The sequence below is a fragment of the Orbicella faveolata genome, unplaced genomic scaffold (assembly GCF_042242905.1).
Source record: "Orbicella faveolata isolate gen_17 unplaced genomic scaffold, um_ofav_v1 contig_1, whole genome shotgun sequence".
NCBI lineage: Eukaryota > Metazoa > Cnidaria > Anthozoa > Scleractinia > Merulinidae > Orbicella > Orbicella faveolata.
Window position 1 is genome coordinate 37006671 of NW_028301536.1, and position 24972 is coordinate 37031642.

General features: G+C 38.8%; 1 pseudogene; it reads left to right on the forward strand.

The window, feature by feature from the left end:
• The first annotated feature begins 12389 nt into the window (after positions 1-12389).
• Positions 12390-14887, forward strand: LOC149118958 (uncharacterized; annotated as a pseudogene).
• Positions 14888-24972: the final 10085 nt, after the last annotated feature.

Sequence of the window (24972 nt, forward strand, 5' to 3'; positions counted from 1 at the left end):
GCAGAATCCCTCAGCGTACGAAAACGAACGATTGCTAGTTAATGGGTTTATGCGCTAAAGGTCCACCAAAAACTAAACATGTTTTGCTTTTAAATCCAATCAATAACAGTGCATTTGTACAATTTTGAGTCGGACCAGAGGTAGTAGAATTCCCCGGTGTCTAGTCGAGTGACGTCGTCTATGTTTTCAACAATTTTTTCCCCCTTCCTTGTCCAAGTATAAAAACTCAAGATCGTCTTTCACAAGGTCCATTTACGTCTTGGAACCGTACCGTGACGATCATGTTTTCTGCATAAAAAGATAGTAAGATGGTAGCTTTTTTTAACAAGAACAAGAAGTATGGGCGCTATTAACCATTACGGTTACGTTATCAGTCATTTCCAGTTATCCGTCTGAGTATTAGTTGAGTTAAAATGTGTACCTAACTTCGTATATCAATGACACTTTTTAAAAAAAGAAGGTTCTAAAAGTACTTTCACTTACGGTATGCAAAGTTGTACGTTGACTGAAAAAGTGGTCAAAGTCTTAACTTGAGCTTCGGCTAAGAATCGCATAGTTCAGAGAAATCTTGCACCCTGATTTGTTACCTAAACGAAGTATTCAGCGTGGAAATCCGGCCCTTGAAAGCGAGGTTTTGCGTGATGTTGCACCGGAGCGACAACAAAACAACAACTCAAAACAATTAGAAACAAGGACCTTTTAGTACTGTTTTCAAAACCATTGCAGCCGTCCATGGAGCCAAAAACAAACACAGGTAACAGGTACAACGGCAGTCAATCTCTATGAGTTTTTGTGCTTTTTGACTTTTTATTCTAAAAAGAAAACTTTTTAAACTATATAAACTTTTTATTTCTTTCGAATTTCTCGAACATTTAGCTAATGAATTTGAGTGTAAACATATTTCTCTCTTACCACCTGCCTCGGCATGTTCAAGTCATGAACGGTAGTTTTACAACCCAACATTGTCCTAAATTTGACAGATATGCCAGAGAAACTTTCGTTTCTTCTTTTTTGGACATTTTCCCTACTCTGTTTCTTTTTTTTAAAAACAACGGAGAGGAAACAAAATCAAATGTAGAGATTCAAAACTGTGAACTGGTTGGGAAGCGTAGTAGATATGTTACCGTGACAAAGAGAACAATTTGGAGATACATGAACGTTACATTTTCGTTCCCGGCACTCAAATCTATAGTTTCGGTCGGGATTTGTTCCCTCTTCTTTAAAGGAAAATAGTGAGAATTGATAACAAGAGATATCCAAGAAAGAGGTAACGAAGCCATTACCATCAGGGTAAATGCACTATTACAACTGCACGCGCCATCCTACTTTTATAAAGCCCAGCCAAAACGATTGCAACATTTCAACGCAGCATATCGTTACATGTTGGGCGCAGCATGTTGCGCGCGTTTGGCCACCATGCTGCGACGTGTTACAACATGTTAGGCGTTGTTGGCTCAGGTTTGAAAATGACCAAATTTTTCATGCAACATTTGTGGATATTGCATGATGTTGTACTCGTTTGGTCACGTTCGTGCAACAATTTTGCGTCAGGACATGCGCACTAGTTCGATTTGCAAGACCCGACATGTCGCAGCACGTCGTAACAGGATGGCTAAAAGCGCGCAACATATTGCGCCCAACAATGTTGTGATATGGTGCGCTGCAATGTTGCGATCGTTTGGCCGGGGCTTAAAGGTGATGTTACACGAGCCTAGTTTTAACGTCGATTTTTAACGCCGATTCTTAAGGTGGTTCAAAACAGTTTCCAACCGTGTTTAAGAATCTGTCTAAATATAAACTTCCATAAACCTGATGCAGATGAAATATAATTAAGTGCGGGTTTATGTCAACAAAACTGTAATTCATTTTACATTGCTGTAAATCAAGCGCAAGTCAGAATACTCGGCTAATCGGCCGTGTGACAGAAATACTTTTTAACATCCAAACTACCGCACAAAGAAGAAAATAAATGACCTCCGAATTCAAATATTCAAGAGACTGATCCACTGGTTTCATTTCGATTCGGTATGTGACGTTTTACATATGCTAACCCTAAAAAAGTTTGTGCTAATTCGACTGCCAAATTTCCTTGTGAACGAAAGTCTTCCATATTTTGGAGACGGCAGAAACAATGTGGCATTTTTTATCGGGAAAATTCGACTTGGAACCCCGAGACGCGGGTAGTTTTTAGCGACTCCTCGAGGTTGAAACCCACAAAGTTTGTCACAGCAACAATCAAAACACTCTGCCACCCCTCCCGCCCAACAGATTTGTTTACCACCCAGATTCTGGGTGGGCACGTGACCAGCCGCAACCAGGGTCTTTCTCCTAACGAACAAAAGAGGCAGAGGATAGAGAGCCTGGGAACGAGGTTAGCACGATTTCTAAGGGTAATCGCGTCAAGTTCGCACGCTTTGTGTTGCTTGCCGTCAGTGAAGAAGCATGACCATTTTTTTTTTCGTTCAAGCATAATAAAACAATTATTAGATTCGGTTTTTGTGATATTTATGATATGCAGAATAATCGAGGTCTCGTTAAGGGTTATCAGCCTCAGCCTTCGGCTTCGACTTATAACCCCTGCCTCGACCTTGATTATTCTGTATGTCACGGAAACCTCGTCCAATAATTCTTTAGAATTATCTTTTCGGTGAAAAATTTTTGATTTCAATTTGAAAATAAAGTAAGGTAATACACACTACTTGAAGCTTTTAGCGGTAAACAAAGAAAAAAGTATATCCTAAAAGATGCTATTCACCTGAAAATGATTTGGGTCTGAAAATGAATTCCGAAAAATTGAAACATTGTGGGTCACAATCAATCTTACTTCAACTTTACACGGGAACCTAAGAATAAGTTCATAGGTTGGGGGGAGGGGTGAGGTGTTTGTAGCAGTATAGAAAGGTACCACAAGTACCTCAACACCCCCTCCCCCCTCCCCCCCCCCCGAAAAAAAAAGAAAGGAAAGGAAAACAAAATGAAATTGGGCAAATGGACAACAGAAACAAGGCAAGGTGGGTATATTTCTTTATTTTATTCAGTAAAACAAGGAAACATTTAATTTCGTTGCGCGTTTTTATCCCACGTTATTTTAAAATGCCTTGTAGAGCGCTCAAATTCTAAACGGCCTAACATGCAACACAACACGGCCTGCTTTAGGCAGCTAGGTTCCACTCGATACCCTTACATAAATCATTTGACCACTGTGCGGTTAAATGGCCTTTTTGGGAAATTTTATTTTTATTATTTGTTGTCCCAAGGTGCAATTTGACCTGTTTATTTATTTGTTTCTTCATTTGTCAATCTATATCCTTTTTATCTTACTACTTTTCAGTGCCGAAAATTTTCAAGGTTTTCGTTTGAACTTCATCAATCAAAATGTGAGAACTTTCAGGAGGCGGAGTTCACAAGTGCCACGTTGTTGAATGATTCAATTTTTATTTTTGGAAAGCAAAGCATATTTTTGCGAGGCAACACAGCTTTCGCCCAAGGCAACCGAAGATGGATTTGGTTGTTTAAGTTCGATTCGTGATTTGTCACATTTTTTAGTTTTAGATATGGTCAACTGTATGAATGTTCCTTACTTTGTTCCTAAACATGAACTCGTGAGTTCAATTGACTGAATGAAATGACCGCGATATGAACGGTCCACTTTAGACAGCGTGAGTTTTTTATTATTAGTTTATTTATGCATTTAATTATACTTTCAATTCACTTTTAAATTTCATTTCTTTTAAATGTTTCTTTTATCCTTTCATTTTTTTTTTTTTAACACTCCGTACTCCGTACTCCACGTTTTAGGAACAGCAGATTTCAATTTTAAGTCGCGTGACAGCATTTGTCGTTCCACAAACTCGTAAACCAATTTCTTAAATTGTTCTATTTTTGTGATTTACTAAGTGTTTGCACTTTTCTACTGGCGAATCTTAACACAGACAAAAACAACAGCAACAACAACAACAACAACAACAAAACTTTTATTACCTTTTTTTCAAAAATATTGCAAACATCATTAAAAAGTGCCGGGAACTAGCCGGCAAACGTTACTGAGGAACAAATTGGATATCAGTTCAGAATTACAGACTATTGGCAAAACAGCTCTAAAATAAGAAAAGACCAAAACAAGAAAAGAGGGAAGAAGAAAAAAAAATTGTCATTTGGTTCTTTTGAAAATCTTATTAGAAACTATCACCTCTACAGAAAAAAATGGCTGTAAACTAATCCCCAGCGGAAAATGGCAGACTGGCGGGTGTTACTGAACTGAGGATTGCAGACCGCGTCACCTGTGGAACCTCCGGAACCTGCGGAACCTATATTTTTTTTTTCTTTTCTTTTTTGGTCAAAATAAAAAGTATCCAAAGGAGAAGTGATTTTTTTAAAACATTTAACTATAAAAAAACTGCGATAAAATACTTTTTACAAATACCCAAGAACTGAGACTTCTCTGGAGCACTACAAGTCCTAAACTGTAGAGTAAACAAAGTCGTTTTTCACAGCTTTCTAATTTGAATTTTTTTCAATACAATGCAGACATTACTTACATTACAATATTTGCATTACTTACATTACAATGCTAATTGATCGAATGTTGGGGAATAGAATGCCACCGCACATATGTCGCCACAATCGTAAAATCTCAAGTACTTCTAGGTCCACGACGATAAAAACAAATTTGTTTTTTAACGTAATATTCTTTAGATACTAAAACGAAATTTCGAACAGTGTTAAGGTTTTTGGTTTTTAATTTTTATTTATTTATTTATTTTTTTTTTTTTTTTTTTTGACCAATAGAAAAATATAGGTTCCGCAGGCTTTGCAGGTCCCGCAGGTTCCGCAGGTTCCGCGGTCTGCACTCCGCAGTTCACTAACAACCTAGACTGACAACATCTAACTTACTTTAACAATGCTTTGATAGTCGTATAACACTATTATGGTAGTTGCTTAAAATATATGCCTCAAACTGCAATAAAATAGTAAGACTGACAAGCATTTTCCTTTGTTTTAAGTTTCTTTTACAACTAAATCACAAAATATGTAGAAAATTACAAAAATATGCTCCACGACTCTTCGTTCTTATACGGGGATCTGTGTTAATAAACGTCGGTCGAAATTTAAACTAAAATGTTACATTTCAATCTTTAGATGGAGCTTTTTAAAGAGTAATAGATGTAAGATCTATAGTCTTTTTCTAAGTTTTTACAGACAGAACAATGGACTAAAAGCAATAGTCATAATAAAAAGAAAAGCTCTATTGAGAGGCACTTGTTGATTTGTGGCAGAGGTCAGAGAGGAAGCTGCAAACGATAACGACAATATTAGAACACTAACTAACAATCTTCACTCTCCAAACCTTCCTCGCAAACCTGGTTTGCTACCGGTACAACTTAATTGCCATTCATCTTGTCGCAAGCCCTTAATAACTGAAATGTCGTAAAAAGCAATGGGTTGATATGAGACTGTATTCTATGGCTGTGTCTGACAAGGACTGGGAACTACCGAATTCACGAATTTGATTGGCTGAAAACGATATTGACCGCGGTCTAGATTTTCCCACCTAGACAGGCATCTAGGCCGGTTTCTCTTTGCGTTGAAAAAGTAGCAAACTAAAATACAAAAATGTTCACTATTTTCTTTTATTTTCTTCTGAATCATTTATGGAAGTGCCAAAAAGCTGTGATGACAAAAAAAAAAAAAAAAACAGCAAAGAGGACGAACAAATATCGGCAGGTTTAAGTTAAGCTCATCGCCGTTTGCAAGCAAAATGTCAGCAAACCAGTTACATTAAACGAATTAAAGTTTTCTTCTTTGCCATGTAATAAACATCTTATTAACCGAACTAAGTCGGTCTGTATGGGAGAATCTTGACCTCGGTCTGTACTCACGACCTCGGTCAAGATTCTCCAATACAGACCTCCTGCTTGATTAATACGAGCTAAAGACAACCAGTATTCTGTCTGTCTCATATCAACAAAAGTTGAACAAATAAGGCACATAATATCGTCACCGACCGAGGAAATTGCTAAGAAATAATCATTGCCGGGGAATCAACACTCATAATACGCTAAATGTCTTCCTGAATTTTCCTCTTCTGTTCTATTTTATTTTGTTAAAGTACAGTTAGCTGTTCGTGGAGGGAACGGGGGAATCCGATGGCGTTAATGTTAAGGTACTGAGACCGTTAACTTAATGACTAACTGACTTGCTTACCTTGACACTCTTTGCCATTTCCGAGATATCCTTTTAAACAGAAGCACTTATATGATCCCAAAGTGTTACTGCACAGAGCTTTGGGATGACAGTCGTGGAAACCCAGAGCGCACTCATCTAAATCACTACATGACATCCCATCACCATGGAAACCTGAAGCACAGCTACAGGTGTAAGAGCCCTGCGTGTTATTGCAACGAGCGTTCCAACTACATTTATGTGCTCCATCTCTGCACTCATTAATGTCTAAACAAAAGTGAGTTAGATCGTCGTCAGCACGCTCGTTATTTTAGAACCTTTTTTCACTGAAGTCCCAATTTATTTTTTGCTGAAACTATACAGCCTTAGTGAGTTTGTGGTCATTACAAATGAAGTTTGAGTTAAAGATGATTTAAATTAAATTATCTATAACTTAACAGTTCCAAACGTTTATAAAACAAAATTAAAACCCAGATAGTTAACATCTACATAACTAATCTACAATAAAAATAGAAAAAAGAGTTTTAAACTCAAAACATTACCGCTTTTCTTTTAAAAATATCTCAGTGGTTAGCTGAAAGCCTGGTACTTTACACTGGAGACATATTTATTCGGCATGAATCATGTAAGAGGAGAACTGTGGACAGCAAAGCAACGAAACTTTTGATCTAGTACGTACCTCTACAATATCGTCCATTTCCTGTGTAGCCTGGGTTGCAAGTGCAGTCATAAGAGCCAAAACTGTTATTACAGTAGGCATGAACACTACAACTGTGCACATTGTCTTCGCATTCATCAGTATCCTGACATAACATGCCATCTCCAAGGAATCCTTCGACACAATTGCAATTATAAGAGCCAATGGTGTTAATGCAATGTGCATGGACACTGCAGTTGTGCATATTGGCCAGTTTGCATTCATCCACATCTTGACATGAGATGCCATCTCCATGAAATCCTTCAACACATCTACAGTCATAAGAACCAACGGTATTTTTGCAATGTGCATGAATACTGCAACTGCGCACATTGTCTTTGCATTCATCAGTATCCTGACATGACATGCCATCTCCATGGAATCCTTCAGCACAAGTGCAATTATAGGAGCCAATGGTGTTAATGCAACGTGCATGGACACTGCAGTTGTGCGTATTGGCCAGTTTGCATTCATCCACATCTTCACATGACATGCCATTTCCTTGGAATCCTTCAACACAACTACAGTCATAGGAACCAATGGTATTGTTGCAATTTGCATGGTCACTGCAATTGTGAAAACCGGTGCTGCATTCATCAACGTCTGTGCAAACTCGTCCATCACCACTGTATCCAGGGATGCATATGCACTGGTAGGAACCAACGGTGTTTTCACACTCGGTCTTTGAAGGGCAAGAATGAAGTTCTTGGGATGAGCACTCATTAATATCTGAAGAAAATATAATAGCAATGGTTAGAAAAAACATCAATCACCCATTATTGTGGATCGTTAATGTAATGTAACAAGAAAGTGTTGTTTAATCTATAAGTAACAAAAAAGCTTTAAAAATAGAAGAACCGTAGCTAGGAGAAAACATATTCAAAATTTATTACAAAAACGTTCACTGACTGTATAGAGTTAAAACTTTCGAGCTTTCGGCTGTCAGACTACAGCCTTCGATGAATAAAAATGGAAAAAATGACGACTACAAATATATACAAAAATAGATGGGACTATAAAAAGAATACATTAAAATGGATAAAATATAAGCGTCAGTAAACTAATTGTTCCTTTTTAAAAAGTAGAGTACTGATTGGGGAGCGGCCTTGAATTCTTATCTGCATGATTTATCGAAGCAATGTGACATAATTCTAGCGTCTGGCGAATACGGAAAGAACCCTTGTCAATCACCTGAGAATTTTGAAAGTTAATAGAGTAATTTGAAGACCAAGCGTGTTTAGCAATGTTGGAAAATATTTCATTAAATTCCATTAATGTAAGGGAGGACTGCATAACTAGAGGAATAGGAGGGTATGGCCTACTTGAAAAACACACAAAAAAGGTCCTTAGGAGCTGGGATGGAGTTTGTGCGCTGGGTAGAAGATTTCTTTCTTAGAATGTTGTAGATGACATTCTTGGGGTAATTATTAGCTCGTAGAGCATCGGTGACATGATTGAGTTCAGCCTCTTTTCCTTGTTTCGTGCTCGGGAGTTAAGCTGCACGATGTAATAAAGTCTCTCATCTTTTTAGCAGCTTGTGAGCGGGCGGAATTCAACAAATCCTGCAATCTGATTGGTTCCTGGGGCGGGCGAAATTTTCTTATCCGGACCGCCACAGCAGGTGGAATACGTCGACCTATTTTAGTAAATTGTCAATCTTTCTCCCTTTTTACACTTCCATAGACGATTGATGAACGCCATTAAGGTTACTTCCCACTTTCAAGGGCACAAAAAATTGTTTTTTTCTTTATTTGACAAAATAACTCATTTTATCTAAAGTTTACAAAAGGAAAAATAATAAAAAACTCAAAAAGAGGCCAAGTTGTTAAGAAAAAACGTATTGTCAAATAAACTTATAAACCAGGAAGGTGTCATAATCGCTTAAATGGACGAAACTGCCAAGGGAAATTTTCGCGGCAAACGCTCATCTTGGAGCTCGTGATTCATGTTATTTGGTATTGTATATATCGCGCATTTGATCATTTGCTTTCTTTCTCTTCAGTGCCACAGCGAGATAGAAAACGTGTTGTAATGCGATGCTCTTCCCGGGAAATCCTGATCAATTTTCATTGACGCTAGGAAGTCCTGTTGTTCCATTGGTTTGCGGTTTCATAAGGCGAGATTATCTCCTGGTGTGGCTCGAGTTGTTTAAGAACCTTTATGAGCTAAAATCTGGCATTTAATTTGGGAGGAATACATCCACTTTGAGCGCATTTATAGGGTATGCAGATTTGATGGATTTTCGTGAAATTTCGCCGGAACATTTCAGGGATAATGACAAACGAAAGAGTGTCGGGAAATTTGGATATTTAACATATTTTTCCCGTGGCGTCCGTTTACGCAATACGTCTGGCATATTTTTAGCTACTCCAACTTTAGATGCGGACATTTAGACAACAAATTAGAACATCGAAAAAGCCCGACACACTTTTGTTGATTGATGCCTTGTGAACAAGACTGTGCAGCCATTTTGCTCGAGTGGCTTCCGATCGCCGATAAATTCAATAGAAGAACCCTCGGTCGTTTCACGCCTTACCAGCTCCTGACACTTCCTGAAAGAAAAAATCGCTTAAATTGTATTTTTATCGTAAACTACACCAGCTTTGTGATACAGAGTTTGTTGGCGTTTTATTGAAACCGGCGCGCGTACGAATTTTTTCCCGAAGGACACCCGCGAAGGTGGGAAGTAACCTTTAATGGCACGGAAGGTCACTGTAAGTAAATTCAATTGAGTTTTTTGAAGTTGTGAGAGTTTGTTTGGCTGTTTGGAGCGCGGCGCTGTAATGGCGCGTAATCCTGTGTCTCTCTCCCTATATATACAATTTCAAGCAACAAAATGAGTCAATTTCAGTCGAGTTTACCTCTCTGCTCGTTGCTTTATTTGAGAGAATTTCTGTGGAGTACACTTAACAAATTTCCTCGCTGTCTGCTACTCAATTTACGATAGAAAAGTCTGATTTCGAGTAATTTGCAACGACTAACAGAAATTTTTTTATATTATAAATTCAAACTTTGCAGGAAATTTTACACCTGAAAAACATTTTTGGAGAACTTAACTGGTAAACTAAATGCAACTAACGTAAAGTAGTTTGAAATAAATCTCTTCTTTAATACATCTTTCTTTGTCTAGTGTCTGAGTTACTCGCTCGTTCGCTTGTTAGATTTTTTAATGAATGGTTCATAGACGGCACGTAAGCTAATTCAGTGACAAAGTTGTGAGCCAAATTACCGCAAGAAAAAAAGATAAACATGTTGTTAGCGGCTTAGGGTCAGTACGTGTAGTGAAAAACAGTGACTTCGGGCTTGAAAATGTTGCCCGAGGCCGCAGGCCGCAGGCCGAGGCCAGAATTTTCAAGCTCAAGATCAAAGTTTTTCACTATATGGACCTCCCAATCGGCCAATAACATATATAACTAAACTGATATTGTGTTGTTTGTCATGGTGGGTGGAAGAAATCCAAACATCTATCAGTGGGGTAGGTTTTCGGTATACGTCAATAATGCGAGCATTATCCTCGCGAGTAACCAGAGTGTCCAAAAAAGCGATCTTTGAAGTTGACCGCTGACCAGGTACCGATTTTCCCCTGGATCCCAGGTTCAAGTCAGGTTATTACTCTGGGGGAGAAGGAGGGAGTATGTGCAAGGGCAAACTTTCGTTGCAAATTGACCCCTTGCGCGTTGGTGACTTTCCTTCTGACATATCCCTCAATAAAAATAATGACGATAATAATAATATTAAATAATAATAATAATAATAATAATAATAATAATTTAATTGCACAATCGTCACTTTGAAAGTCCCTGATACATTGCGTAGGTAATTTCTAAAATCTTGATTACGCTTATTGGGTATAGTTTCTTAAATTTAATTGGTAACTGGAAAAAATAACGAAACCAAACGCTGACCAATTACATGCTCACAATAGAGTGTGTTCACGTGACGTCATCAAATTCTCAAATTCAAAACTAAAGAGCCCCCAAAGGTTTTATCCTCATCAGGCATAAAAGTGCTAAATTTATGTCTGTTTACAATTTTCCAGCTCAATAGCGTCCTTCGTTTGGAAACCAGCGCATTTTGAATTTCAGAGTTATGGCGGTGCGTGACATAAAGCTAAGATCGCGTTTGTCGAAAACTATACAATTATCTGGTGATTTTTAGCCATTTTGGGAGTTAAAGTATTAGGAAAAGTGCTTGTGTAAATGTTTTGTGGTTCGGTTCAGATAATCAGTCGACTATATAGCCAAAGAAAGTTCCAGATGTTTACACTATTTCGGGCCGCCATATTGGAGGATGAAGGAGACCCACAACATGGCGGCTCAATACTAGGCTCCATAATTTCGCGCGGAACATTTCGACCAATGTCTCAACTTTGGGACAAGGCACACACCTTAAACTTGGACAACTGTCTTCTTTATTTATCGTCTATAATATCACAATTTCTTGACTTTATCCACTGAATGGCTTTTGATTTTATTTTTATTGCGTGACAATGAACACACTCTATTGATCATTGCTTGAGTTTCTGATCAAGAAAAACAAATCCTCTTTTTTTTTTCCTTTTATAGTTAATTATCCAATCAGGAGCTCCGCTTTTAAGCTTGGCTAAATCTCTATAATATCCTTTATTAGTAGAATTCTATTAGTATACTAATTCAAATGCGGCAATCTGATTGGCTGCGCTACTCGTATACTATCAGCCATTAGAGTGCAGTGGCTGTTTTTATTATTTTTCCGAAGTTCTGGAAGAAAGCTTAGATGTAAATGGATAATTAAATTCCTGAGGAGATTAAAAGAAGGACATTAGTGGTTTCTTGACTTTAAAAACTTGAAATTATTGAAAAAACGAATGCGCGCGTAAACAACAACAAATTTACCAAGGACAATTCAATGCGTGCGGTTTTGTTAAAGTGTAAAGTTCAATAATGCGTAGAAAGATAATTAGAAACCGTGATTTACTTTTATTTCAGTTAGAATTCTACTAAAACAATTAGATTATGAGCTCGAGATTTCTATGAGGTGATAGTTGATGAGGTCGAAGGCCGAATCAACTATCACCTCATAGAAATCTCGAGCTCATAATCTAATTGTTAATTATTTTAAACTCCATTCAATGCCTTGTAGAGCGCCACGAATTTCAGCTAAACACAGAAGTTAGGGAATAGAGGGATGATAATCAAGCTTAAATTTGAAATTAATGTATTGGGACCAGTTGTTACTCATTTAGTCATATTAGCCAGCAAACACAGACATATTTTTGTGTATTGCTTCTCTCAGTACCAGAAATGTATGCCTGTGCTCACAAGCTAGGATATTATTAATTAAAACACGACTTTACAACTGCCAGTGACTCTGATTGTGCACAAATCGATTATGCAAAGCTAAAGTCATCAAAGTTCTTGTTATTAAAATTGTTCAGTACTCTACTCTTGACTTTATGTCGTCATTGCATTATTTTCCCTTATCAGTTACTTTACTTTTTCATTAGGTAACATTGGATCAGTTTGCAATAATGAAAGTGACATGTTCCAGTGCTAGAGTTGGTGAAAAATTGGACATTTTCGGAGAAACGCATGATCAAGCTGTTTTGCAGAAAGCTATGTCAGAAGTTTATCAAGTTGCCACAGAAAAAGAAGCACAAGTTGCCAACCTGGCTGAAAGTGAGCTGATGCTGCACACATTTGCATTGAAATTTAAACCCGGCAACAAAGTGGGAGTGCCACAAAAGAACTAAATCAAGCCAAAAGCAATTTATACTCTGGATTTGCCATTACTTTGGATAAAATTGATGGTAACCTGGAAAAAAGACATACGAGTAAAGATAACCAAGACTTTGACATCATCAAAATTACAATATAAACCTTCGCTGGCTAAAAATTTCAAAACAGAACATGAACCAACGTCTCAATCTCTCCTATGTTATTTCCAACATCTTAGGCCCGGTTTAAACGTCGCATTTTACATGCACCGAATCTAATTGCTGAATTAAGTGCATGTAAAATGCGACATATTTCAATTACATGCGAGTTCAGTCGAATATTCGACCAATCCAGTCGAATATACGACTGAAGTTCGACAGCTGATTTAAGCGCCGCACTTTTAATGTGACGAATCTAATTCATAAATTATGTTAAATTATATTTTACCCATAACTATACAGTTTTATGCTGCATGACATGCGCACAACAAGCTAAAGAGAATTTTTGGCGGCAGTTGCAGCAGGAGATGTATCATGTAGAAGGAAGGCTTTGAAGATGCCAGTATGTGTGGTTCTTGCTTCGCTCCGATCGTGTGATGTAGTTATGCAAAACCAATTAAGCTTAAGCTTCGGCTTTCAAGTAAAAACCGCTCTGTGCTGCATGACATGCGGAGTAAAAAAGTAATATGGCGACTGTTGAACTTGAATCTGATCAGAGAGTGAAACGAAAATCAGAGTTTAAGAAGTAATGCACTGCCATTTGCATTATAAATCGCACCATTCTGTTTGTTCGAATGGTGTTTGAAAGGTATGTATGATCTTAACGCAAAATGTTCTCCCTATCATTGTCAGCCTCATTGATGGGAAACTTGTCGCGGAGTTAGCTGGGAATGAACACGTCGCTCGCGCTCAGCAATTTTATTCGGCAAAAAATGCGACGTTTAAATCAAATCAGCCGAACTTATTAATTCGAGTCGACTAAAATAAGTATTTGATTCGGCACATGTAAAATGCGACATTTAAACCGGGCCTTAAAGCGGAAATTTTCCAAACCACCCACACACGCCACACCTGAAGAATTGGTTTGCATGTTTTTAAAATGGGCTGCGCCTCAAGAGAATCCTTACAGTTTTGCTGTCCTTCCCTTCATCAATGGTGTCACGTAACCACTAACAGGAATTCTTCAATGATGGAGCTTCCTAATAAAAGATTGTTACTACTTCAAAGGCACGACATTCAAGTTGTAAATAAGCCCCTGAAGACTTTGCAACTGACAAGAATTTCCTTCTCCCAAATTCAGACCATCTATTGAACATCAACCGAACGTGATTTATAAAATACCCTGTGCCGATTATGATTGATGTTATGTAGGCGAAACCGGCCGGTGTTTTGAAACTCGATCAGAAAAGTCAAAACATGTGCTAATGCATCAAAAATTGCCAAACATGCACGGTCATTCGATCATCGAGTAGATTTTGATAATTCTAGTGTCATCGACAAAGGCTCTTTTCCCATTAGAAAAACTTTGGAGGCCTGGCACACCACCGAGCATGCTGACAATAATTCTAAGCCGATTCCAAACCAGTATAGTATTTTTTTTAAACAATAGTCACCCAATTTACACATTTTTACTTTGCTTTTGTTCTTCTTATTATTTTTATGTCGCCTTTTCTTGCATACATTTTATCATTTTGCATTCCATTTTTTATCCGTCGAAGGCTGTAGATCGACAGCCGAAAGCTCATGTTGTGTTATGAAACTTTTAGCCAGCGCACGTTTTCATTGTAATTGCATTTCAGTGAAAAAAAGTTGTCATAAACGTACTTGAGATTTTTATTAATGTATATGATAGGTTGGCATAGGAATGAAATATGAGATTCCAAATTTAACGGGGATTTAATACTAATTTTTAACGCTATTTTCAGTTATCCATGGGTGTGCTATTCAAAACTGAAAATGTCACAGAGGACATGATTGACATCCTCAAGAAATTTCAGGCCTACCTCTCACTTGCGAGAGTTATCGGTGAGAGGAAGTTTGTTCACCAAATTTGAGTCGGTGACTGGTTATCTATTGTGAGGGCTGACAACCGTATTCATTCTGTGTGAAATGGATATACCCCGGGGGATCGCTTGGGACGGTTCAATATGCAACCCGGTGACTGGCATACTGGCGTTACGATCCTTGAGGTAAGAATTCACTTTAGCCACTTTACAGAAACAGAGACTGTTGGGGGCCAGTTCAAATGGGAATTTGTCAACGCAATTAGAGCTGTCTGCTTTGGTATACCTGGAATTAAAGAGAGAGGTTAGCAGACCTCTTTTTTAGAAGCAAGGTGTAAGGGCCCTGCGTGTTAATGCAACGCGCGTTCCAGCTGCGTTTCCGTGCTCCATCTCTGCGTTCATTTATGTCTAAACAAAAGTGAGTTGTATCGTCGTCAGCGCGCTCGTTATTTTAGTACCTATTTTCATTGTAAATTCCCAACTTATATTTTATTTTGCTCAATCTATACAGCCTTAGAGAATTTGTGACCATTACAAATAAAATTTGAGTTACAGATGATTTAAATTCCTGCTTATGTGAAAGGCTTTTCAAAGTAAAGAGGAATGGCGTTTTCCTTTTTGGAATGTCATTTTTCGTTTTAGAGATAATTAATCACGTTTTTGTATTATGCAAATGAGGAAAGTAATGACGTCATTGGTGGTTCCTCTAAAGCAGCACAACACTCAATCGAGAATAACTCTAGAAATATTAAAGCAGTGTTCTTCAAACTTGGCACCAGCAATGTGCATCACAAAAGAAACAGAATGACACCCATATCCCCGTTTGCAACCTTTTAAAGTGGGACAGAGGGTCTTGCTTGGAACACACATGGTTCCCATATTGTCTTAACTCTCCCCATTAGATTGGTGGGAGTGGGTGATCCTTGTTTAAGATAAAATCTGGAAATTTTAGTCTTAATTAAAACAGAACCAGCAGCATAAGTGTTGTCATGGCAATGGCACGACGGTTGTCATTATGTTTCTTTTTTCATGTACATTTCTGGTGCTAAGTTTAAAGAACACTGCTTTAATATTTCTAGAGTTATTCTCGATTGAGTGTTGTGCTGTTTTAGTGGAACCACCTATGACGTCATCACTTTCCTTACAAAAACGTAAATATCTCTAAGACGAAAAAAGATATTCCAGAAAGGAAAACGCCATTTTTCTTTACTTTGAAAAGCCTTTCAAATAAGTAGCAATTATTTTTTACTTCATAGACACTTAAAATTAAATTATCCATAACTTAAAAGATGAAACAAAATTAAAACCCAGAGAGCTAATATCTACATAACTAATCTACAATAAAAATAGAGAAAAGGGTTTTAAACTCAAACGTGTCTTTAGAAAAATTATCGATTTTCTTTTAAAAATATCTCAGTGGTTAGCTGAAAGCCTCGTACTTCACACTGGGGACTGTTTTTGTTTAACATAAATCATGCAAGAGGAGAATTGTGGACAGCAAAAGCAACGAAACTTTTGATCTAGTACGTACCTCTACAATATCGTCCATTTCCTGTGTAGCCTGGGTGGCAAGTACAGACATAAGAGCCAACACTGTTATTGCAATGTGCATGAACACTGTAATTGTGCACATTGTCTTTGCATTCATCAGTATCCTGACATGACATGCCATCTCCCTGGAATCCATCAGCACAATTGCAATTATAAGAGCCAATGGTGTTAATGCAATGTGCATGAACACTGCAGTTGTGCATATTGGCCAGTTTGCATTCATCCACATCTTGACATGAGATGCCATCTCCATGAAATCCTTCAACACATCTACAGTCATAAGAACCTATGGTATTTTTGCAATGTGCATGAACACTGCAATTGTGCACATTGTCTTTGCATTCATCAGTATCCTGACATGACATGCCATCTCCATGGAATCCTTCAGCACAAGTGCAATTATAAGAGCCAATGGTGTCAATGCAGTGTGCATGGACACTGCAGTTGTGCGTATTGGTCAGTTTGCATTCATCCACATCTTCACATGACATGCCATTTCCTTGGAATCCTTCAACACAACTACAGTCATAAGAACCAATGGTATTGTTGCAATTTGCATGGTCACTGCAATTGTGAACACCGGTGCTGCATTCATCAACGTCTGTGCACACTCGTCCATTACCACTGTATCCAGGGATACATATACACCGGTAGGAACCAACGGTGTTTTCACACTCGGCTTTTGAAGGGCAAGAATGAAGTTTTTGGGATGAGCACTCATTAATATCTGAAAAAAATATATAATAGCCATGGTTAGAAAAAACATCAATCACCCATTATTGTGGATCGTTAATGTAATTTACATAATAATTAAATGAATGCGCGCGCTCTGATTGGTCAATCAGCTATGGTTTATTGTGGCAGTAAACTCATGGAAATTTCGCGTCTTCTGAATTATTATATAAAAGCAATAGACCACAAGTTTTTATGGTTTATAAGCTGATAAACCACTTGGGATGTTGGAAGAACACTCGAAGAATTCGTAAATCACTCGCCTGTGGCTCGTGATTTACGGATTCTTCTCGTGTTCTTCCAACATCCCGCGTGGTCTATCAGCCTATAACCCATAAAAACTTGTGGTCTATTGCTTAAGTAACAAGAGAGGACGAAGGAAAAGTGAAAAATGAAGGAACATAATTTATGTATTTTACAGGTATATAGCGAATGTTGTACCTGTACATTTTTAAAAGTGTTGTTTTATCTATTAAGTAACAAGAAAGCTTTAAAAATAGAAGAACCGTAGCCAGGAGAAAACATATTAAAAATATATTTTAAAAAAACGTTCACTGACTATATAGAGTTACAACTTTTGAGCTTTCGGCTGTCAGACTACAGCCTTTGACGGATAAAAATGGAAAATAAAGACAACTATAGATATATGCAAAAATAGGTGGGATCATAAAAAGAATACATTAAAATGGAAAAAATATAAATGTCATCAAACTAACTTTCTCTTTTAAAAGAATAGAGTATTGATTGGGGAGCGGCCTTAAATTGTTATCTCCATGATTTGTCGAAGCGGTGTGCCATAATTCTAGCGTCTTCCGAATACGGAAAGAACCCTTGTCAATCACTAGAGCGATTAGTCAATAGAGTGATTTTAAGACCAAGCGTTGAATCGAAGGTCAGGATTTAGGAGAGGGAAACGCCTGTTGAAATGTCTTGACTGGCTTGTTGACCACTCGAATATCATGTTTTTGAAGTTAGAGGTTGGGAAATTCCATTAATGTAAGGGAGGACTGCATAACTGGTGGAATCGGAGGGTATGGCCCATTTGAAAAACGCACAAAAATGGTAGATCCTTAGGTGCTGGGATGCAATATACATACACGTCAGTGGGCCAGGGCTTAGACCTGAACCACTGCATCCGGGGTCCAACGTACCAGCCATTAGCTGCCAGTGCACCAGCATGCCAGAGCGTATCAAAATTTACTTTATTGACGACCGTTAAGAAAGCATATTTTTCTTTCCACGACATACACTAATGCTCGGTTGACTGGAATAACCTTTTTCACTGTTTTTCTCGCTTGCATTGCAATATAATCCAAGCAGTGGATGCGAGGCAATTTCGGACATAAAATACAAAATTGCCCGAAATTGCCTTACCACGATGTTGGATCAATTGTAGTTTAAATGAGAGCCGTGAAAATGGTTATTATCGAGACAAATGTGAAACCATACGTTACAAGCCAAAACCTAGTTCTGTGTTAAATAACCTCCGTTTGTCACTCGTTAAATGTCAAGCTAAATTCGAAACCGGCAAATGTTTCTGTTCTGACATGGGTCGATGGTAAAAGTGGGGGTAAAAGTTCCCGATATTTGCCCGCTCGCGTATTTGCAACCAGAGAATCTAAAACAAAGGAGACCCTTTCTATGCAAAACTTTGTGAAAACGTTGTTTATCTCGTCTCAGTGGATGTTACTAAAGCTGGGAACGGGGAACGGGGAACGGGGAACGGAGAACGGGGAACGGGGAACGGGGAACGGGGAACGGGGAACGGGGAACGGGGAACGGGGAACGGGGAACGGGGAACGGGGAACGGGGAACGGGGAACGGGGAACGGGGAACGGGGAACGGGGAACGGGGAACGGGGAACGGGGAACGGGGAACGGGGAACGGGGAACGGGGAACGGGGAACGGGGAACGGGGAACGGGGAACGGGGAACGGGGAACGGGGAACGGGGAACGGGAAACGGGGAACCTGGAACGGGAAACGGGAAACGGGGAACCTGGAACGGGGAACGGGAGTCTGGAAACGAGTGTACAGCGGTAACCCGCCTGAGAATTCAACATGGCGGACAAAGGAAAAGAAGAGGGAACAAATTGGGGAAATGCGAGGAAGTGTTACGGTTGTAAACGTGAGTATCTACACCAGATCATGTGCGCAGTACGTTCCTGCTAGAGCAGAATCCGATTGGATACTCGCGCATGTAATGGCGCCTGGGTTTTCGAATCGGTATTATCACATGCTACCCCAATCGGTAAGGCCACAGCCGTTCTTAAATAGAATTTCAAGCCTTCCCAGTCTTGTCATATCTTCTCACTCTGTGTGCGGGCTGTCATATCAATATTTAAAAACAGCAACACGCAATATGATATCGAGGACAAGTAACATAACACATGACCACCTTTGAACTTGAGTCGTCCGCTGTCTTCGCATTCGGTAGCATGGCGGCCTTTCCGACATCGGCACGTCAGCTGGCAAATCAGGTGAGCAACGGATAAATAACCTGTGACCTGGCCGCTTTGTTAAAGACGAAATGTATGAGGAAACGAACAAGGAATATTCCACAATAATGCTAATGTTGGTGAAAGATGACCGCGGAAAAGCTACTGCGTGACACTCGGTATGTTTTTAGATGACACGTTGTCACGTATCAGGCGAAAAACAGTCTTTAGTCCCGTTCCCCGTTCCCCGTTCCCCGTTCCCCGTTCCCCGTTCCCCGTTCCCCGTTCCCCGTTCCCCGTTCCCCGTTACCAGTTTTAGTAACATACCGGGCGCTTACCATTTACAAAAACCATCCGGTTGGAAATTTCAGGCATTAGCATTAAACAATTAAATGCGACGTTGCGGGAGAGGGAATCACTATAAAGTATATCTACATCAGCTAGAGAGACTTAAAAGAGCAGGAAAATAGCATCACCTCAAATCACAGCCCATACTTTCCAAAGCATCCCAAACGGAAGGGTGCGAACCATTTGATTTTCCAACTGGAATTTCCAGTCTTCCCATGTAAATGGTAAGTAACCCCCGTCTCCGTTTCACTTTCACAGGACAATTAGGTGACTTACCGATACAACTGCAGTTTTCAACAGCGGTGATAGTTTCCTTAAATTCTTGAACCACTCTATATAGACAGGATGAAGATCTTCTTACTTCAACCTCAAAAGTAAACAGCGCGAGAAAAGCGAACAACACGATCCACTTTTGAGAAGCCATTTCTGAAAAAAATGTAACCACCAAACAACATCAATACTGAGTTATTGTTATTACTAGAGTGGAACTGGGTCGAGGTCTGGGTTGATATTAATACAGTCAAGTATTCAAATGGTTGCTGATAGGAAAAACATGCAGGCATCGAGTGTTTCATTTAGATCATGAGTGTTAGGAGAGAATGCCTCCGAAGAGCGAGAGAAATCCAAAAAATATGGCACATATTTCGCTCAGAGATACCCTATGATGAGTTAATAAACGTGACACAATTTTTGCTCAAATCTGCTTTCATTTTCCAGAAATTTGGCAAAAACTATAAGCGACGCCAATGGCCACAAACTGGCGGACATCAGTGACAACACAAGATTTTTGGTTTTGAAAACTGCAAAAGGAAGCAGGCTCCTTAACTTTGAATATTTTTGTAAGAGCGGTAGGAGGCATTGGTAAATTATTTAAGGCGCCACTAAACCCAAAATTTTATTTCGCTAATATAAATTTCCTTTTTCTCTTGATCACCAATGCGAAAAAGTTATCGTTGTAGCTATTTTCGTTAATCTTGTATGAATTTTCAAGTTTGTAAAATTGCCCTGTTCCATGTTCACGACCGAGGAATAGCGGAGAATGGAACGAGTAGCTTCTGACGTCATTTCGAGAATAACAATATTTTGTTTCTGAGAGGAATAGCTAAGAATATATGCGAACATACGAAAGTGTGCGTCAAAATCGTTGCAGAATGTAAGGAAGATGTGTTGCTGGAGGCTTTAGCAATACAGGATGCTTAGGATAGAGTATTACTCTTCATTCAATACCTCTTTCGATGAAAATCGACCATAAACGAGAAAAAAAAAACAAATAAGTGGGCTGATTTGTGTGAAGCTAAAGCCGGGGAGCTATTTCTTCGATCTCGGTTTCGCCACTACTGTAAAAACCTAGAGATTTTTATGGGCTGTTATTCTCCTCTATCTCTAGTGGAATGCTTGACATTTTCAAGGTACTGCGTAAGGCACCAATTTGGGATAAGCACTTAGCTGGAAGCCAGCTGACTATTCCGAGCTCAAACGATCTTCCCAGTTCCAGACCAAAATAGATAAAGGAAACTATAGGTGAGGAAATTATACGGTAAATTAAACGCATCGCGTTTTTTTTTTTTTTTTTTTTTACTCGAAATAGAGACTTTTCTAAACGAATAATGAGCGAAACCTATCTCCTACAACGAGGCGATTCAAGATCCTGTCAAAGGATTTTCCAGGATTTATTAGTACGAAATATGCAAATTTGTGCAGTTTGCGATGTTTGTGTTCGTACACAGCAATTGACTATGCATATACTACGGTTGGTCGGCAATAACGAAGCGAAAAATTACCCCACCTTCGGATATTGTTTGCCGACATCTCTGCTTATCTGTTATGTTAAAACTATTTTCAATTACTGATCTGGAGAAGTAGGCGAGATTGGATTTCGACTCTATCGCGTTTTAAGCTTGTGTTTTGACACTCCGAAATCTGCACGTTCGTTAGAATCAAATTACCAACTCTTCGTGTTCATTGACATCTTTGTAACTTTTAAGAGCTGTAAGTTAACTCGTTATTTGTACCTTTATAACCCAAGTTGACCGGGAAATTGTCAATCCTGACCTAAATTACAACGCGGCGATCTCGACTAGCGACCCGTCCGCACTTCGAAATGGAAAAACATACGTTTACGTCGCAACCGTTCAACGCCGAATTGTAATGCTAGATGATACAGTTCTTTCACTTAAAAATCTTGTCCAGTTTTAATAAAATATGAATCAGTCAAGAGTTTCTAGAGTGTTTCTAGAGTGTTTTAGCCTGGTTCCCGAAATGACGTCACTAGTAGCCTGACCCAGATCCCACTTTGCGCGGTCGTGAACATAGAAATATGTTCAAACACCTGTAGAAAACGCAGGGATTTTATCAATCGAGATAATCTTTTCATTGAAGTAATCAGGGAAACTAGTAGATTTTATTAAAGTAAACATTTTGGGGGGTTAGTGGCACTTTAAGCGTAAAACCAGGATTTTTCACTAAATTCGGAAATCACAGTGCGCGAGGTTAAAAAAACAATTTTTCATAAAATATTTTTCCTATGCGGTATAGCCCAGAATCACTTGAGTTAAGGTTGTGATTAGTCGAATTTTTTTCTTTTCAAGGTTATTTAACAATTATTTACCGAAGTGGAGGTGAATAGATAAACGATAGCCTCCATTTGACGCGAAAATGTGCTAGGATATTTGTCCGCGGACATTATCTGTTCCGAGAAGTGCACAGTTTTCCGAGAGCGTAGCTCGAGAAAAACTGTGAGTTTCGAGGAACAGATAATGTCCAAGGACAAATATCAGAGCATATTTTCGCCCCAAATGGAGGCTACCGTGCTTATTATTCTTCCAATCTTTTTCGCAACGTGCGCAGTTTTGAAAATTGGGGAATATTCTCGGATATCCCCCAGTTTTAGCTGGGGAATATTCGGTCACGTGACGTGTTTGGACCAATCGCGCGCGAGCAAAAATATATGATGGATATTCAAAAAGTGTATTTAAAAGATATTTATAAATATAAAAGTTTTGAACGACCAGTAGTTTATATTAAAAAATTAGATTATTTGCTCTCGATTTCTATGCGTGATAGTGAATAATTGTTTTAGTATATACCACACAAGCTGAATAACTAGTAGACCAAAGAGTAACTTTATTTGTTTAAGAGTAACTTTATTTGACACGGGAAGCCATTTTGTTTTTCTTCGGCTGCTCGGAGGTGAATAGTACTTGGCCAGTCACCTCCGAGCTAGCCAATCAGCGTGCGCGAAAAGTGCCATTCACTTGTGTGGTATATACTAAAAAATAACTATTTGGGGGCTTTTTATTACTGTATGAAAAAAGCATGCTCTATTTCCAGTAAATTACAACCTCGACTAGTCAACAACCACAAATAATCGAATTAGAGTTGCTATTATCGAAAGAAAAATTCAAAGAAAACCAGTGCAATGAAAAGTAACAACCAAGATAAAGCACCCAAGTAAAATTAGGCTTTAAGGCTAATTCTTCACTAGCGACGGAGTCGTAGTCGGAGTCGTAAGAGCGCTTATGACCTCGAGAAAATCGAAAATCGGAGTCATAAGCGGAGTCATAAGCTCGACGGAATCGGAGTCGGAAGAATAAGAACGTTTCCATTTCTTCCGATTCCGTTTACGACTCCGCGGCTTATGATCAAGTGAAAATTAGATTGTCGGAGTCGGAAGCAGAAGCAGAAGAACCAACCAATCACAAGACCCGAAATCGAGTATCGCGATTGGTTTATTTCTCTGCTTCTGCTTCCGACTCCCAACAATCTGGTAAGTTTCACCAGATCGTAAGCCACAGAGCCATAAGCAGAATCGATGTTCTCCCTCCCACTCCGTTGGTTAGATTTTTATATCACTCTACTCTTCTGATTACGACTCCGAATACAACTTCGTCCCTAGTGAAAACCAGCCTTTAGAGATCTTTACAAAGTACCAAAAGCAGAACCTGATTAATTTCGTCCGAAGTTTTCAAATTAAACTTGAAACAAGTTCGTGTATACGGTCGACCTCCAAGGTTAAGTCTGTACTACGATCGCTTTAGATTTCAACTGATATAGGTTTGCTTTTTACTGATGCAGTTGGATTGTCCTGCAAGTTAAACTTTTCAAATTTCTCTACAGAAAGGATTTCGTTTGACAAAAACACACTTGCATCGTCTCTTGATGGCAAAAAAAAGTATAAAAGGCGTTTGCAGAAAAATGTACCGCAGAAAAGCATTGCAATAATTGAGACTCTTTACCTGCAACTCTTCGCTTCCTCCTGAAACTATTGGATCACCAATTATTTGCATCAAACCTAGATTTCAACTGCCTAATGCAGTCTTCATTGAAGTAAATACGCTGTTAAAACTACACGCGTCATTCTGCTTTTAAAAGTATCAAATTTAAAATTCGCGCGCGTATGTTACTCTGCCGCACGCGCTCAGAAAAGTAGTCAAAAGTAGGAAGGCGCGTGCAGTTGTAGCAGCGCATTTACGCGATAAAGGCTTCGTTACTTCTTCCCTGGTAATCTCTTGTTATCAATTCTTTCACTTTTCTTTTAAAAAAAAAAAGAGAAAACAAATCCCGACCGAAACTATAAATTGTGTGCCGGGAACGAAAACGTAAGTGTAACGTTGATATTTCTAAATTGGCCCTTTGCCACGGTGTCACGCCGTGCGATTCTCCGGTAACATATCCACCACGCTGCCTAACCAGATCGCATTTTTAAACCGCTACATTTGAACTTTTTGCTCTCCGTTGTTTTAGAAAAAGTTACAGAGTGGGGAAAAATGGTCAAAAAAGAAGAAGCGAAATTTCTCCGGTATAACTGTCAAATTTAGGGCAATTTTGGATTGCAAAGCTGCGGTTCATCACTTGATAGTATACACTTAATAGCCTGCGAGCGTGTACAGGTTCTCATGCGTTGCGGCACCAGCAAATCAGGTGCGTGGCTTACTTTTGTTGGATTGATTTCCTCGTTGACTCATCTCTCACAACTTAATTCGCCTTTGTTTGTGCAGCGTATAAAAATCTGCTCGCAGGCTAATGACTCGATGGTCCAAAATAATTCAACGTGGTCATCTCGCGCAGATTCCTAAAGAACTTTGCCTATAAACAACCACTTCGGTTTGCTCATATGTTGAATTATGATTATAAACGAGATAGCAGAATGGAACTTTCGCTTTTGAGGGTTTATAATTGACGCAACTTGTCAAAATGCCCTTCATAATTTTTGTCTAGCGTACTTGAGGGCATTCCATTGAAAGTAATTCACAATAGATTTTCATTCAAACTGTCATTGTTGACTACTTATGCTAAGAGAACTGAAATTGTAAAATAAAAAAGGGGTC